Here is a 15,672-nt window from a genome sequence, read left to right as displayed (position 1 = left end):
CGGATGACCTTTGGAAAGCAGATTATAGAACAGTGTGGTTTAATATTTCATGTTCTCATAGCATAATACAAATAAGTTTCAAATTATGTGCCAAAATGGAATCCTTCAGTGTATTGTGATTGGTAATTTTCAGTTAATACCTAAGGATACAGTCTATGTATATTTTAATGAATAGTTGTGTTAAAACTCATCTTTATTATTTTCAAGTGTCAAAGGTAGTAAGCGTTTCAGTGATACTAGCGTTGGGGGAATACTTCAGTGTACTTTGGGTCAGAGCGACTAATGAAGCAAGACTTATTGAAAAAGTGACCCTTTCATCATTTCTAGCCCTTTTGGCTGAGATCAAGTGTAGTATGTTATTATCAGTTTGATATCTGACACATCCTCTTCCCGAGGATGTTATCTTCAATGAAATTTTAAAGCTGGCAGGTGGAATAAGAGTTTGCTCCACCCACTCCGAGCATCAACCTGGTATTGTGGTACTTCTACAAATGGTGCACCACCTTGGGGACACAAAAAAGTGACCTTTTAATGTTACAACTTCAATTACTATACTTATGTTTGAAATCGAGTGTGCTTGTGATGGAGCTATTACCTTTTAAGAATTGTGCTTAGTACCTGTGGATGATTGAAGATTAAGTAAAAAAATGGTGCATTTTATTATGATTGATAGTTTTCATTTTGTGGATGGCATTGTTTACTTAAACATGTTTTTTTTTCTCTAGCACTGAACATATGAGAGTATGAAAATAATTTTGAAAGGGCCAAGTATTACATGATATTTGTGGCAGGTAGTTTTTATTAACCAAACTTAGTCATTTGTGGAAGTCCAATAGGAATCTATAGTAGTTGTTGCTAGATTATTAGCATATTTAACATGGGAAGTCTGCATTTTCTAGTTGATATTTAGTGTTCTCATTGTTGCAGTTTAATTTTGTCTTAGGATTTATGAAATTTGAAACTCAGAGTAATAAAAAGAAGATGTTTTTGACAGTTAATGAGCTTTCTTAAAGCTCTTAGATTTGTTTTAAAACTGTTGCTAAAAATTTGACCTGGTGTGCTTAAAATGATTACATTTGTGCATTTTCCGTGCTTTCTGTCATTGAGAGTGTTATGGAAATGGTAAAGAGATGAGTGCAGAAAAACTCGGGAACATATTATGAAAGTATTTTTAAATTATAGTTTTTATTAGCTATATTTTGTATTGTTTGCTTCTTGGTAGCAAAGGAGGTACACAGTACCTGTATATTTGTGAAATAAATGTGGTATAGCTTAAAATGTAAAAATAGGTGAGTTAGATGGCTGTAATATCCACTTTTTATTTATGACAAAATACTCTTGATAAAAATACACTAGTTGCTTGATAGTAGGCCAAAAAGACAGGAAATAAAGCGGACAATTACTTTTTGGCTCGTATTAAAGTATTGTATTCTAATGTGCATTATCTCAATCATATATTTCACTTCTAGTAGAATAAACATTTTTGGGATAATATTCTAGTTGGACTGTGACCTTTAAGCTAAAACACACTTGGGCACTCTTATTTGCAGATGAGAAAACAGGCTCAAAGTAATGAAGTGTTTGACATAGTTGGTTACTAATTCAGTATTAGAATGCAGGTTTTGTTTTACTCTCAGTCCAGTGCTCTCTTCTGTTTTTGAGATACTATGAATTGGAATATTCCTCAAATCAGGCCTCTTACTGTCCTTTGGAGTAGAAAGTGGCTTTCACACTTTCCTTCCTAACAGATTCTGCAAGAATCATTACTCTAGGGAATAGAAATCAATACATATGGTACCTGTGACTCAAAAATTTCATTATATCCCAGTGCTAATAAAGTGTTAATGTTAAGTAAAGAGTATGTATTAGGTAAAGAGTCACAGGATTCACAGTAGCTTTTAAAGAAATCTTTATACTACCATAGCTTTAGGTTTACAGGAAGGTTGTGAATTCCCTTCTACCTCATACTCAATTTCCCATTATTTTACATTAGTGTGTGACATTTGTCAGAGTTAATGAACCAATAGTGACGCATTATTACCTGAAGTCTATAGTATTTCTCACATTTTCTTAGTTTTTGCCAAATGTCCATTTTCTGTCCCAGGATCCCATCCAGGATACATTGAAGTGTGAAATGTTCGAATATTTCTTATTAAGTTCTACTGGTGTTCCAAGAGAACTCTGAATGCAGATGATTTAAAATATCCTAGTGAGAGGCTCAGAAATTATGGAATATCTTTTCTCTGCTAGTAGTTTTGTGTAATCATATGGGTGGAAAACAAAGCCTAATTAGGTTTTGTTTTTCTACTTCTACAGAAGTAGTCATCATTGTGCATAATGGAAGCAGAACTGTGTTTTAATGCTTCTGTTGCTCCTTATTGATTAACTGCCATGCTGGGCATGGCAGTCAGTCATTTCCCAGCATTTTTTTTGCAAAGGCTGAATAACATGATTTTTTTAATTTAAATATTGTTCAAGTACAGTTTTCTGTCTTTTAGTGCCATCGCAACCCACACCCGCAGTGCTCCCCACCTCCCTTCCATTTCTACAACCCCTTCGTTGTTGTCCATGTGTACTTTATACTAGTTCCTGTAAATTCTTTTCCTTTTCCCCCTGAAATTTCCTCTCCTCTTCCTTCTGGTCACTGTCCCTTTGTTCTCTATTTCAGTGTCTTTGTTTTTATTTTGCTTGCTTGTTTGTTTTGTTGTTTAGCTTCCTGTTAAAGGTGAGATCATATGGTACCTGTCTTTCAATGCCTGACTTATGTTACTCAGCATGTTTTCCATTTCCATCCATACTGTTGAAAAGGGTAGGAGCTCCTTTCTTTCTGCTGCATAGAATTTCATTGTTTATATGTACCATACTTTTTTTATCTATTCATTTGCTAATGGCACCTACATAGCTTCCAGCTCTTGACTATTGTAAATTGTGCTGCTATGAACATTGGGGTGCATAGGTTCTCTTGGATTGGTGTTTTAGGGTTTTTAGGATATAATCCCAGCAGTGTAATTGCTGGGTCAAAAGGCAGCTCCATTTTTGCTTACTGTTTTCCATACTGTTTTCCACAGTGGTTATACCAGTCTGATGTCCCGCCAACAATGGATTAGGGTCCCCTCCTTTCCACAACCTCTCAAACACTTGTGTTTTGCTTCGTTAATGATGGCCATTCTTACCGGTGTAAAGTGGTATCTCATTGTTTTTGATTTGCATCTCTCTGATAGCTAGTGATATTGAGCATCTTTTCATGTGTCTCTAGATCTTCTGTATGTCCTCCTTGGAAAGATGTCTGGTCAAGTCCTTTGCCTACTTTTCCATTGGCATGCTTGTCTTCTTAGAGTGGAGTCATGTAAGTTCTTTGTATATTTTGGAGATTAAACCCTTGTCTGAGTTATCATTGGTAAATATGTTTTTTCATACAGTTGATTTTTTTATTTTAATACTGTTGTCTTTAGCCGTTCAAAAGCTTTTGATTTTGATGAGATTTCATTTGTTTATTCTTTCTTTATGTCCCTTCCTCTAGAAGACATATGAGTAAAAAAGTTGCTGTGTGAAATATCTGAGATTTTCTTGCCAATGTTTTCCTCTTGGACTTTAATGGTGTCATGGCTTATATTTAAGTCTTTTATTCATGTTGAATTTATTTAGGTGTATGATGTACGTTGGTGCTTGAGTTTCATTTTTTTGCACATAGCTGTCCAGTTCTCCCAAGACCATTTATTGAAGAGGCTATTATTAGTCCATTCTATGTTGCTGTTTTGTTTGTCAAATGTTAATTGGCCATAGAAATTTGGGTTTATTTCTGGCCTGTCTGATCTGGTCTATTGGTCTAAGTGCCAGTTTTTATGCCAGTACCAGGCTGTTTTAATTACAGTGGCCTTGTAATAGAGTTGGTATCAGATATTGTGATCCCTCCTACATTGTTCTTCTTCCTCAAAATTGCAGCTGCTATTCAGGGACATTTATGGTTCCATATAAATTTTTGAAGTGTTTGTTTTATGTCTGTGAAGTATGTCATGGAACATTTTTTTAATTTATTTTTTATTGATTATGCTGTTACAGTTGTTCTATTCCCCCCTTCATTCCCCTCCACCCTACCCCCCATCCCCACCATTACCCCTTCTTTAGTTTATAACCATGTGTCTCAAGTCCTTTAGATTCTATATTTCCCATACTATTCTTGACCTCCCATCTATTTTCTATCTACTGTCTATGCTACTTATTTTCTGTACCTTCTCCCTCCTTCTCCTTCTCCCACTCCCCTGTTGCTAACCCTCCTTGAGATCTTCATTTCTATGTTTCCACTCCTGATCTAGCTGTCCTTTTAGTTTGCTTTTGTTTTAGGTGTGGTTGTTAATAACTGTGAGTTTGTTGTCCTTTCACTGTTCATGTTTTTTTAGCTTCTTTTTCTTAGATAAGTCCCTTTAACATTTCATATAATAAAGGCTCGGTGATGATGAACTCCTTGAATTTGCTCTTATCTGAGAAGCACCTTACCTGTCCTTCCATTCTAAATGAAAGTTTTGCTGGATAGATCAATCTTGGATGTAGGTCTTTGGATTTCATGACTTGGAATACCTCTTTCCAGCCCCTTCTTGCCTGTAAGGTCTCTTTTGAGAAATCTGCTGACAGTCTGATGGGGACTCCTTTGTAGGTGACTGTCCCCTTAGCTCTTGCTGCTTCTAAGATTCTCTCCTTCATTTTAATCTTGGCTAATGTAATTATGATGTGCCTTGGTGTGTTTCTTCTTGAGTCCCACTTCTTTGGGACTCTCTGAGCTTCCTGGATTTCTTGGAAGTCTATTTCCTTTGCCAGATTGGGGAAATTCTCCTTTATTATTTGTTCAAATAAGTTTTTCACTGTTGGCTGTGCCTTTTCCCCTTCTGGTACCCCTATAATTTGGATGTTGGAGCATTTAAAGATGTCCTGGAGGTTCCAAATACTCTCCTCATTTTTTTTGAATTCTTGCTTCTTCACTCTTTTCTGTTTGGCCATTATTTGCTTTCTTCTGGTCCACTCCATTGATTTGAGTCCCAGTTTCCTTTTCATTGCTATTGGTTTCCTGTGCAATTCCATTCATTTTAATTAGTTTCACCTTCATATGTTTGTCTAATTTGTGGCTATACTCTACCAGTTCTGCGAGGATCCTGATCACCAGTGTTTTAAACTGTGCGTCTGAGAGTTTTGCTATGTCTTCATCACTTAGATTTATAGGCTCTGGGGCTTTGAGATATTCTTGAGATATTTTTGGTCTGTTCTCACCCATTACGTATGAGGAGCGAAGCCTTGGACTTTCCTGGGTCGCTGGGTTGTGAGGCTGTATGTGGAGGTGGGGTCAGAGCGGGGAAATGGTGGCCCCCTCTGCTGTTTCACAAAGCTGGGTGAGGAGCAGAGCCTCAGGTTGTTCACCAGGGCTGGGCCACTTAGGTCACTGGATTATGACCCTGTATGTGGAGGCAAGGTTAGATCGGGGAAATGGCGGCGCCCTTTGCCGCTTGCCGCTGGGGCTGCTGGCTCTTGTCCAATCGCCCACTCCCTCGCTTGTCTATCCACACACGAATGCGTGACCGCAGTCAACCCGCAGCCCTGCTCCCTCGCTGTTTCCCCGCAATTGCTTGCTGAGTTGCCCACCAGGTCCAACCCTGCGCCTGGATTCCGCACACCTGAGTCTGTCTGACTGAGTTTTCCTGTGCTACCCCGCTCTGCCAGATGCTGGTTTTGCACCTCTTACCGGTCAGGCTGAAGAATTTGTTGTTATCAGACTTCGGAAAAGTTCAATTTTCTTTGTTCTGGTGGTGTTTTCTGTTTCTATTATTTAATTGTCTCTAAACTTGGTTATGTGAAGAAGCAGGGCATCTCCACCTATGCCTCCATCTTGGCGGAAGTATGTCATGGCACTTTAATAGGTACTGCACTGAATCTGTAACTTGCTTTGGGTAGTATGGACATTTTGATGATGTTAATTCTTTCAATCCATGAACACGGTATATGTTTCCATTTGTTTGTGTCTACTCTGATTTCTTTTCTCAGTGTTGTGTAGTTTTCTGCATACAGGTCTTTTACCTCCTTGGTTAGGTTTATTTCCAGATACTTTATTCTTCTTTTTGCTATATCGAATGGGATTTTTCTCTTGATTTCTGCTTCTGCTGTTTCATTGTTGGTATACAAAATACCTTTGATTTCTGGATATTGACTTTGTATCCTGCTGTTTTGCCAAATTCATTTATTAGTTTGAGCAGTTTGGGGGAAGAGTCTATAGGTTTTTCCATGTACACTATCATGTCATCTGCCAAAAGTGATGGTTTTGTTTCCTTTTTTTTTAATTTGGATGCCTTTTTTTTCCTGTCTGATCACTGTGGCTAAAACTCTTAATAGTATATTAATAGTATATTAATAGTATATTAAAACTCTGAATAGAAGTGGTGAAAGTGGACAACCTTGTCTGGTTCCTGATCTTAGTGGGAAAAATTTTAGTTTTTCCCCATTGATCATGATGTTGGTTGTAGGTCTCTCATGTATGTACTTTATTATGTTGAGCAATACTCTTTCTCTTCCCACTTTGCTGTGTTTTAATTATAAATGGGTGCGGTATCATGTCAAATCCTTTTTGTGCATCTGTTGATATGATCATGTAATTTTTTACTTTGATTTTTTTAATGTGGTGTATTGCATTTATTAATCTTCAAATCTTGTACCATCCTTGCATTCCTGGGATGGATCCCTCTTCATCATGGTGTATAATTTGTTTAATGTGTTCCTTTTGCAAATGCCAACTTTTAGTTGAGGATTTGAGCGTCTATGTTCATCAGCGATATTGGTGTATAGTATTCTTTGTTGTGCCTTTATATGGTTGTTGGATTAGGATAATGCTGGCTTCATAAAAAGTGTGAAAGTGTTCCAATTTCTTGGTCTTTTTGGAATAGACTGTGAAAGATGGGGTTAGCTCTTCCTTAAATGCTTTGTCAAATTCTCCTTTGAAACGATGTGATTCATGGGTTTTGTGTGTGAAAAACTTTCTGATTACTGTTTTGATTTCCCCAGTTGGTATTAGCCTGTTCAGTCTTTCTGCTTCTTCTTCATTCAGTTTTACAAGATTATATTTTTCTAGAAATTTGTCCATTTGACGTAGGTTGTGAAACTTCTTGGCATATGCTTCTTTGTAGTACTTTCCTCCAATCCTGAGTATTTCTGTGGTGTCAGTTGCAATCAATTCTCTTTCATTTCTAATTGTGTTTCTTCAGGTCCTTTCTCTTATTTTCTAGATGAGTCTGCTGAAAAGTTTGTTGACCCTGTTCAGCAGAACCAGCTCCTGGATTTATTGATCCTTAGAATTGTTCCTTTATTCTGTATGCCATTTAATTTTGCTGTGATCTTGGTGATTTCCTTCTTTATACCTGCTCTGGGCTGTCTTTGTAATTGTTTCTCCAGTTCTTGTAGGTGTAAGGTTAGGTTGTTTATTGGAAATGTTTCTATCTCTTTTAGGTAGTCCTGTATCACTGTGAACTTCCCCCTGAGGAATGCCTATTTTGGGTCCCATGAGTTTTGGACTGTTGTGAGTTCATTTTCATTTCTTTCCAGAAACATTATGATTTTGTTCTTGATCTCATTCTTGACTCATTTATTGTTTAATAGCATGCTCTTCAACCTCACTGATTTTTAGTTTTTCTTGACTTTTTTGCTTGGGGTTGGTTTCTAGTTTCAAGCCCTTGTGGTCTGGGAATATGCTTGATGTGATTTTAATTCTCTTGAATTGTTGAGACCTGTTTTGTATCCTGTCATGTGGTCTATCTTTGGAAATGTTGTATGTCATTTGATTAGAATGTGGATTTTGCTTTTTTAGGTTGAAAAGTGTTACACACACACGCACACACACACATAGATATATTAGTGAAGTTTATCTTATCTAGAACATTGTTCAGTGCTGCAATATTTTTGTTGATATTTTGTTTGGAAGATCTATCCATTTTTGACAGTGGGATATTAAATGCCCTGGTCTAAGTGTGTTGCTGTCTTCATCTTTTCTGATTTCCTCCAAAAATTCCCTGATGTTGTTGGTTTCTCCTATGCTGGGTGCATATGTGTTTATAATGTTTATATCTCCTTGATACAGATTCTTCCCTTGAGTATTATGAAATGTCCTTCTAGGTCTCTTTTTATGGCCTTTGTTTTGAATTCTAATTTGACATATATTAGTATGCTACCCCAATGTTTTTTCCCTGTCCATTTCCACGGAGGATTTCTTTTCAGCCCTTCATTTTCAGTTTGTGGAGATCTTTTGTTCTCAGGTGGGTCTCTTGTAGGCAGCATAGAATGGCACATATTTTCTTATTTATTCAGCTATCCTACATTTTTTATTGAGGCATTTGATCCATTCACACTCAAGGTTATTAATTATAGGTTGTTATTCATTGCCTCTTCACACCCTTTGTACCTGTGTTCCTTTCTCACTCACTGTTTTTCATTCTTGTCTTAAAATGGTCCCTTAAGCATAGCTTGTAGTGCTGGTTTTGTAGAGGTTTATTCTTTTATCTTCTTTTGTCTGGGAATTGTCTTATTTGACCTTCCATTTTAATTGAGAGCCTTGCTGAATACAGTAGTCTCAGTTGCAGACTTTTGTTTCTCATTACTCAGAATACTTCTTGCCATTATTATCTGGCCTGTAATGTTTCTGCTGAGAAGTCACCTGCTAGCCTTATCAGGGTTCCCTTTTGTGTAACTTTCTATTTCTCTTTTGCTGTCTTTAAGATTCTTTGTTTGTCTTTAAATTTTGTCATTATACTTATGATGGGTCTCACAGTGGGCCTGTTTGCATTCCTCCTGATTGGGACCTTCTCTGTATCCTAGACTTGTGTGGCTTCTTCTCTCATCAAGTTAGGAAGTTTTCATCATTACTTTTAAAATAGGTTTTATCTCCCTTGCTTCTCTTCTCCTTATAGTACCACGAGTTTACAGATATGATTACGTTTCATATTTTCCTGCATTTCTTTAACTCCTTCTTACTCCTATTTAGCCTTTTTTTCTTGTTTTGCTGTATTTGGGAGTTTTTGTTTTTGTTTTGTCCTCCAGCTTACTGATTCAACCCTCTGATTCCTTGAGCCTGGTTTTGATGACTTCTACTCTGTTTTTTAATTCATAAACTGTATTCTTCATTTCTTCTTGGCCCTTGTTGATTGTCTCTATGTCCTTTTCTGTGCTGATACAGTTTGCAAGAAGTTTCTCCTAATGTTCCTGTAGGTTTTGTCATTTGCTGTGATTTCATTGAGTTTCCTTGTAACCATCATTTTGAACTCAGTATTTGATAGTTGACTTGCGTCTATTTCATTTAAAATTCTTTTTGAGGATTCCTTATTTCCTTTAGATCGAGGGTACTTTCTTTGTCTTCCCATGATTAGTGGGACTCCTTTTTATTTTGCTCCTGTTTCTTACATTGATCAGGTTTGAATTTCTGACTTGGTGGTGTGAACTCCTGTAGTGAGAGGCCTGTGAGATTCATTCATGCAGTCTCCTTAACTACCTAAATATGATGTTTTGGCGATTTCTTTTATTTTGACTTTCTGGGTGCAGTAGAATTTTTATTGTTGTTGGGTCATTGTTTCATGAGTCCTTCCCTGTCATTGGTTGACTGAGGGTCACTCTGCCCATCACATCTTGTGTGGGGTTGTGCAGATGCTGCCTGAACAAAACCACAGACTTCAAGAAACAAACCCACACCTGCAAATATAACTTCCCCCCACAATCTCACTATGAATAACAAATGCAACAGTATTAAGAAGTGTATAACAAGAATAGGATGATGATAAAAACGGAGTGTGGATATGAAATGACCTACTTAAAGAGAAATGATTTTAAGAAGGAAGAGGAAGGAGCACTACTAAGAGTTGAGAGTTGGAACAGTGGAAGGAGACAAAGTAAAGTTTACCTCGTGAATAAAATAGGGAGTGAAGGGAGAGGAATGCAGTATGATAAGTGATCTGTGTAATATTAGATTTAAACAGAAATTAAAATACTATAAAATAAAGTGAGAGAGACAGGAAGGAAGAAAAATCTTAAGTAATTAATGAAAATATAATAGCCAAATTGGAGAGAAAGATCCACCGTAGTACTATGAACAACACATGAACTAAAATAACTATAGATCATATGGAAATAGTAGGGGGAAAAGAAACAAAGAAAAAATCTAAGAGATTATTAGTGGATTGGGATTTCATTTTGTAAAAATGGAGGGGGAGGAAATACTGAAAGTGGGGAAGAAAAACCAGACGAAATGAGGTATAAATTAAAATTAGGGGTGTATAAGAAAAGAAAAAAGGACAAATGAGAAAAATAAGGGCAGAATGCAAGAGAAAGATAAGATAAAAAACAAAAAAAGGAAAAAGAATAAAAATTGGAGTCAAAAACAAAAGAGTAGAAGAGGATTTCAGTAAAATATGTTGCTTAAAATACTTAATAACTGGGGGGTTTCAAGATGGCGGTGGACTAGGACGGAGCAGAGACCAGTTCCTAGTACAAAAGAGACAGAAATCCATCCGATCGGAGGAGGTCAGGCCAGCAAGCCAGCAGATGCCAAGCATATATGAAAATAAGAGACCAGAAACCTCATCGGTCACGGAGGAACCATACGGTAGGTAGGGAGACAGCAGCGGTACAGCAGTCTCTGGGACGGAGCAGGGAGAAACAGCCGGTGCAGGGTAGGGGAACCAGCGCCCTGTGGCGAGAGCCCAACGGCTCCTGGGACAGCCTTCAGCGACCGGAGGGCTCCCTCCCTGGGATTCTTCTGCCTGGCAGGCCGAGTGGCCCAGGCACAGAGGTGTGGAAGAAATTTCAGCCTGCGCGCAAGTTGGGGATCTAGTCGCTCCACACGCAGTGGGGCTGGGCAAGTTCCTAAGGGCGACTAGGCCAACGTTCAGTGCCCGAAAAGCTCCCTCCCTAGGATTTTTGGGCCGGGGACCTGCCAAGCGGCCCAACCAAAGGGGAGCAGAGGTGATTTCAGTCTGTGCATAGCTCGGAGGTTCAACGCCTGGTGGGAACTGTGTCTGGGAGAGTGCCTAAAGGCGCCTGGGACAGCGTTCAGCGCCCGGACGACTCCCTCCCTGGAATTTTTCTGCCAGGCAGGCCGAGTGGCCCAGGCAAAGAGGTGTGGAAGAAATTTCAGCCTGCGCGCAAGTTGGGGATCTAGTCGCCCCACACACAGTGGGGCTGGGCAAGTGCCTGAGGGCGCCTAGGCCAACGTTCAGCCCCCAGAAAGCTCCCTCCCTAGGATTTTTCAGCCGGGGACCTGCCAAGTGGCCCAACCAGAGGGGAGCAGAGGTGATTTCAGTCTGTGCATAGCTCGGAGGTTCAATGCCTGGTGGGAACTGTGTCTGGGAGAGTGCCTAAAGGCGCCTGGGACAGCGTTCAGCGCCCGGACGACTCCCTCCCTGAAATTTTCCTGCCAGGCAGGCTGAGGGGCCCAGGCAAAGAGGTGTGGAAGAAACTGCAGCCTGCGCGCAACTTGGAGATCTAGTCGCTCCACACGCAGTGTGTCTGGGCAAGTGCCTGAGGGCGCCTAAGCCAACGTTCAGCGCCCAGAAAGCTCCCTCCCTAGGATTTTTGGGCCCAGACCGGCCAAGAGACCCAACGAGAGGGGAGCAGAGGAGATTTCAGCCTCCACACAGTTCTGGGACCAGCACCCGGCGGGGTGCTGCTACATCCCTAGGGGTTTTTTGTGTTTTTTTTTTGGTTTTTTGTTTGCCAGAGGTTGGCCAGGGGACCCAGACAAACACAGGAGCAGAAGGGATACACACCACGCAGCGTGCCATGACGAGCACACAGAGTTTCTAGGTCTGCGCCCAGTCCTCAGATCGGCTCCCGGCTTCCAGTCTACTCCCCTCAGACTATCTGGAAGCCCGGGACGCTGAGGGGTCCTGGGAAAAGAGCTGAGACCCTCAGCCCCCTCCCTTTCTGGCCAAGCAAGGTGGGGGGCCAGGAGAGACTTGTTTGATAGAGTTTACAGAGAGGGTGCGGAGGACAAAGGGCCCCAACCAAAGACTCTGTGGTTACCAGCCCAGGAGAACTCAGAGGTGCAGCCTGGGGCTCTGAATCCAGTAGACACGACAGCCTGGTCTGCTTCACACCCAGCTTGGCAGGGAGCCCAGGACTGGGCAGAGGGTCTGGGGCCTCCCAACTGAACAGGGGCAGGCCTGTGCTCAATCCCGAGGGAGCCAGGCAACTAGGCCAGTACAGGTGCCTACAAACACAGCAAACCAGACTATGGCAGTAACCCCTGGGTGGGGAGTGCTGTGAGAAAGTCCTAGTTCCCCATTGTAGGGAGCTGGGGGAGAGGCGCCAAGTGTCTGGATCCTGAGAGGGGCTGGCTGAAAAAATCACAACAATCGACCCTCAGCCAACTGCAACCAGAAAAACCGGTTCGGCTAGTTTGAAGCCAACAAGTGACATTCCTTTTTTTTAGGTTGTTTTTGAGAGATTATTTTGGTGCATTTTTTGTTTCTTGTTTTTTTTACTTTATTTTATTTTTATTCTTTTTTTAATTTACCTTTCTTCCTTCTCCATTCCTTTTCTTTATCTTTTTGCTTTTTTAAAGTAATCTGTTATTTCTTTTAAACTTTATTACTGTTTCATCTTTCCATACTTTTGTCCTCTTTTCCCAGATTTTCTGTTTTATTTCTTTTTCTTTTCTTTCTAAACTTATTGCTCTTTCTTCCATTTCCCTACCATTTTTTCTTTCTTCCTTTTATTTCTTTCCTTCTCATTTCTTTCTTTTACCCACAAGAGTCACAATCAACTTGAAAATATAAAAAGACCAGAGCTGGACCCATAGAAGAGGCCTCCCAATAGTAGAGCCAGAGAGACAAATTGCACATTGTTGTAGGAGAGAAGCCACAAGTTGCTGCATATTTGAGTAGGTGGAAGCAGAGAACAACAGGATAACCAAAAGAGGCTGCACCATTGAAATTCACAGGCATTCCACCACAAAAGTTCATACCATAAACCCAGGGTGTCAAAACAGATTAATCTAAGAAGCTGAAGCTAACAAGAAGAGTCTCACAAACAATGGGAAGACAAAGAAACAATCCCCAAATGAAAGGAAAGGAGGAATCCTCAGAAAGAATGTTAGATGAAACAGAGGCAAGTCAACTATCAGATACTGAATTCAAAGCACTGGTGATCAGGAAGTTCAAAGAGCTCAAAATCAGCTACCAGAAACTACAGGGAAGTTACAATGATCTCACTGTGAACTATATCAACATGAAAAAGGAAATGGAAATTATTAGCAAGGGCCAAGAGGAAATGAAGAATACAATTTCTGAATTAAAAAACACAGTGGAAAGCATTAAAAATAGGGTGGATGAAACAGAAGATCGGATTAGTGAATTGGAGGACAAAGTAGAAAGCATCTCACAGAAAGAACAGGAAAGGGAAAAGAGGCTCAGAAAGAATGAAGAGAGATTAAGAGAAATGCAAGACAATATGAAACGTAATAATATCCGAATAATAGTAATACCAGAAGGAGAAGAAGAAGAACAAGGGATAGAAAACATATTTGAAAGAGTAAAGAGAGAAAATTTCCCTAATTTGACAAAAGAAAAAGTCACACAAATCCAGGAATCTCACAGAGTCCCATTCAAGAGGAACCCAAAGAGGCCCACTTCAAGACACATCATCATTAAAATGGCAAACTTCCAAGACAAAGAGAGAATCTTAAAGGCAGCAAGGGAGAAAAAAGAAATAACATACAAGGGCGTCCCAATAAGGTTAGCCACTGACTTCTCAATGGAAACACTCCAAGCAAGAAGAGATTGGCAAGAAATATTCCAAGTAATGAGAAACAGAGGCCTACAACCAAGGCTACTTTACCCAGCAAGGCTCTCAATCAAGATAGAAGGCCAGATAAAGAGCTTCCAAGACAAAAGAAGTCTAAAAGAATTTGCTGCCACCAAGCCAGCTCTACAAGAAATACTAAAAGGTCTGCTTTAAGGAAAGGAAGGAAAAGAGACAGACAGAGAGGAACACAGGTACAAAAATGGCAATGAATAAGTACCTATCAATAATAACCTTAAATGTAAATGGATTAAATGCGCCAATCAAAAGACACAGAATAGCGTCATGGATAAGAAAGTATGACCCACACATATGCTGCCTACAAGAGACCCACCTCAGGACAAAAGACCATCACAGACTAAAAATCAAAGGCTGGAAACAAATTTTCCAAGCAAATGGACAAGAAAAAAAGCTGGGGTAGCAATTCTCATATCAGACAAAATAGACTTCAAAAAAAGAGCCATAAAGAGTGACCCAGAAGGTCACTTCATAATACTCAAGGGAAGAATCCACCAAGAAGACATTAACATCATAAATATATATGCACCCAACATAGGAGCACCAAAATATATAAGGTAAATCTTAGAGGAATTCAAGAAAGATATAGACAGCAACACAATTATAGTGGGGGATTTTAACACCCCACTATCAAAAATGGACAGATCTTCCAAACAAAATATCAACAAAGATTGCGGCATTAAACAACACCCTTGATGAAATGGACCTAACTGATATATACAGAGCTCTTCACCCCAAAGAAGCTAAATACACATTCTTTTCAAATGCACATGGGACATTCTCAAAGATAGATCACATGATAGGGCACAAAACAAGCCTCAACAAATTCAAGAATATTGAAATCATACCAAGCATTTTCTCTGACCATAAGGGACTGAAACTGGAAACCAACCCCAAAGGAAAAAACCCAAAACACCCAAAAGCATGGAGACTGAACGGTATGCTATTAAACAATGAATGGGTCAAGAATGAAATTAGGGAAGAAATCAAAAAGTTTCTGGAAACAAATGAAAATGATCTCACAACAACCCAAAACTTATGGGATACAGCCAAGGCAGTCCTGAGAGGGAAGTTTATAGCAATACAGGCCTACCTAAAGAAAACAGAAACATTTCAAACAAATGAACTTACTCTACGCCTGCAAGAACTCGAGGAACAACAACAAAAACAGCCCAAAGCAAGTAGAAGGAAGGAAATAACTAAGATCAGAGCAGAACTAAATGACATAGAGACTAAAAGTACAATTCTAAAGATCAATGAATCCAGGAGTTGGTTCTTTGAAAAAATAAACAAAATAGACAAGCCTTTAAGTAGGCTCATCAAGAAAAGAAGGGAACGGACACAAATAAACACAATCAGAAATGAAAGAGGAGAGATTACAACTGATACCACAGAAATAGAGAGGATTGTAAGAAACTACTATGAAGAACTGTATGCCAAGAAATTTGAGAACCTAGGGGAAATGGACACATTTCTAGAAAAATATAATCTCCCAAAACTCAATGAAAAAGAAGTAGAACACCTGAATAGACCAATAACAGCAAAAGAAATTGAAGCAGTAATCAAAAAACTCCCATCACACAAAAGCCCTGGACCAGATGGATTCACAGGAGAATTCTACAAAGCATTTAAGGAAGAGCTAACCCCCATTCTTCACAGACTATTCCAAAAAATCCAAAAGGATGGAAAACTCCCTAACTCCTTTTATGAAGCCAGCATCATCCTAATTCCAAAACCAGATAGAGATACAACAAAGAAAGAAAACTTCAGGCCAATATCGCTGATGAACATAGACGCTAAAATCCTCAACAAAATATTAGCAAATCGCATCCAACAATA

General features: G+C 39.4%; 1 non-coding gene across 1 annotated transcript; it reads left to right on the top strand.

Annotated features, from left to right (window-relative positions):
• Positions 1 to 316: 316 nt before the first annotated feature.
• LOC119061147 (U2 spliceosomal RNA) lies at positions 317 to 505 on the top strand. Its single transcript, XR_005084729.2, has one exon. It is a non-coding gene; the product is annotated as a U2 spliceosomal RNA (small nuclear RNA).
• Positions 506 to 15,672: the final 15,167 nt, after the last annotated feature.

Source organism: Artibeus jamaicensis, unplaced genomic scaffold, assembly GCF_021234435.1.
Source record: "Artibeus jamaicensis isolate MK-2021 breed Jamaican fruit bat unplaced genomic scaffold, CSHL_Jam_final scaffold_612, whole genome shotgun sequence".
Lineage (NCBI taxonomy): Eukaryota > Metazoa > Chordata > Mammalia > Chiroptera > Phyllostomidae > Artibeus > Artibeus jamaicensis.
The sequence above is the reverse complement of the archived record's forward strand: the minus strand, read 5'-3'. Positions and strand labels throughout refer to the sequence as shown.